Here is a 2,741-nt window from a genome sequence, read left to right as displayed (position 1 = left end):
TTCACAAGTTTGTATTGCTTAATTGTAAAATTGCAGATACTGAAGCAAAGGCTGCTATTTGGCCGATTCCATCTATATGTTGAAAAGAAGATAATCAAGTTTTCATGTACAAGGTAATTTATGATTGAATAATGATTAATGCTGTAATTGAAAAATGTTTAATTCCCTGAACGTTTCATATCCAAATCCCTGTGCCAAAATATAAATGGTCCAGAGCAAAAATTTTTTCTCATTACCATCCACTTCCTTAGCCCCATCACAAGCACCTTGTGTTTATGTTTGTCTTTTAAAGTCAGGCTTCGGACAAAAAAGAATTTTTGATATGTTGTAGAACTGATTTTCCTAAGACAAAAAAAAGATGTTTGACGTAATACTGGGGAACAGTGAATGAAATACAGATTTTTGAATATTTTACTGGGGACAGAAAAAAGTTGTTTGACGTAAAACTGGGGAACGGTGAATGAAATACAGATTTTTGAATATTTTACTGGGGGAAAAATGGGGCATAACTGCCTTTTTTAACACCTTTTTCCCCCCAGTTTTAAAATCAGTTCTACAACACATCAACAATTTTTTTCCCTCCAGAGTCTAAGTTTAAAAGGTGTTGTCACTTTAAAAGACTGATGTATTCACTAATTGGCAATCCATGGCCCTTGTGCCTAAATAAATAAAGTAAATAAATTTTAACTACTATACCTCATGGTTAAGACCTGCTGCGCCCACTGATCCCACATGGCATTTTGTGCAAATACCTGTATTTGTTTTTTAATGTTTCTTTTTTACACCTTAAATTCTTAGGTCATTGTTAGCATGTCACAAAAATATTACTGGTGCACTGTCATAAATAGCCCCCTGGAAGCCACGGATATTTGATGAATTTTTATTACTTATTTGATAGGCATCGAGTTACTATAATATGAATTCATGTAGGCTATGCTTTCTAATGTTGGAACCAGCTTCCAAAACCAAAACATTTTGAACAAAGCAAGAAACAAAGATAATGCAATGTAACCATCTAATTTATTTTCAAATCCTCATTCTTGAAAGTGAAATTCTATATTTTTGAAATTTTGCATGAAATCTGTCAACCACGTTGTCCTGGTCGAGGTTGCTTCACCTATCACGATGTATTCCAACCATCATGAGGCTATCTAAATGAGCATTTGTCATAACAGAACGCAAATTATTTTTAATTAGGCTCATATTGAATTATTATTATTATTATTGTTATTGTTATTGTGGTTGTTGTTGTGATGAAAAGTTAACACAAACGATATGGTGGCTAAACGAATATTACATGTAAATATTTTTTTTTATTTTTTTTAAATTTTTTATTACGACAAAATTTGTCGTCTTAAGTAAATATAACATGGTCAGAGTGACTTTAATAATAATATTATTATTATTAAAATCATTATCATCATTATTAATATTATTAATAACTATAACATTAATTATAGGTGTAATTTTCCCCTACCTGAATACTCTGTATGTGTGAAAACAACACTGAAAAAAAAATCGCAACTTGCGATTTTTTTTCTATTCCATAACGACAATAACAATTACTATCAACATTGTATTACCCGCTGCTTTACTTGGACTCGAATTCAACCCTGACCATCAGGCGCACTCTCGGTGGTCTACTGAGAGATGATGCCAGGCTAAAGATCTGGAGATTGTGCGTTCGAATCCCACCCGAGTACAAATTGCGATATTTTTTTTCGCAGTTGTTTTCACACGTACTGAATATTCAGTACATTTCCACGTCAGGTAGGGCAAAATTACACCTATACTTGATTCTGCTGACACAACTCCAGTTATTGTCTATCCCATCTAAGTATAAGCAAAGAAAGCAGAATAAACGGGATATAAAAGTATTTTGGAAAATTACAAATAGGTTCCTTGATATCCGGCGTACTTTTGATTCTGTTCCTCATGGATTGTTTTTATTTAAGTTGTCTAATTATTTTTGTATTCGCCACATTCTTGTTTCTTGGATTGGCAATTGGCTCTATGATAGACCTCATGCACTTTATTTAATGGCATCATATGAAGCAAATTACCTATCAAATGCAGTGTCATTCAAGGCACTAAACTTGGATCTATTCTTTATTTTATGTTTTATCAATGATATTGCCAGCAACTTTGGTTGCCCATTTTCCCTTTATGCCGATGAAATCGTTATGTTATTCTAAGGACGTACTTTCGGACCAATTACCGGTACCGTATATTGCCTCACTCCTGGAATCTTGGTCTCACAGCAATGGTTTGTCGTTCGACCGCCCCTATGCAGAATTAAGAATAGGCCTATAGACTTTCGTAGAAATCCATCTAATTTCCCTAACTTTGTCTCCATGGCACAATTGTTGAAGAAGTTCACAGTTTCAAATACTATGGCATTTTAATCTCAGATAACCTAAAAAGGAACTCACAAATTTCTTCCATCTACAAATCTACGATCCAAAAAAAAAAAAAAATCCATTTTAAACTATCCCAAAAATTCTCTTGATTCCGTTATTATGGCTTTTATAAATAAATTATACATAAACCTGCTACTGTACTGTTGTATATATGGTCTCCTTCCTAAATGTGAAATCGCTCAAATTAAACGTCTTGAACTTTACGTTGCTCGACTTCTCTCTGATCACGCTCCATACTCATCTTATCCAACCGCCTTTTCTTATTTTTAAATTATTCCTTTCTTTCAACGACAACAATACTTCCTGCTTAAAGCCCTCTGT

The 2,741-nt window shown here is 33.4% G+C and overlaps 1 long non-coding RNA gene across 1 annotated transcript in view; it reads left to right on the top strand.

Moving 5' to 3' along the window:
• Window positions 1-2,741, top strand: part of LOC117124740 — a 29,217-nt gene that overhangs the window by 7,456 nt on the left and 19,020 nt on the right. The window contains exon 2 of the long non-coding RNA XR_004448009.1: window positions 37-113. This is a non-coding gene — a long non-coding RNA (uncharacterized LOC117124740). The remainder of the gene's footprint in view (window positions 1-36; window positions 114-2,741) is intronic.

The sequence above is a fragment of the Anneissia japonica genome, unplaced genomic scaffold (assembly GCF_011630105.1).
Source record: "Anneissia japonica isolate Jap-2015-1 unplaced genomic scaffold, ASM1163010v1 scaffold2950_len93424_cov113, whole genome shotgun sequence".
NCBI classification, from domain to species: domain Eukaryota; kingdom Metazoa; phylum Echinodermata; class Crinoidea; order Comatulida; family Comatulidae; genus Anneissia; species Anneissia japonica.
The sequence above is the reverse complement of the archived record's forward strand: the minus strand, read 5'-3'. Positions and strand labels throughout refer to the sequence as shown.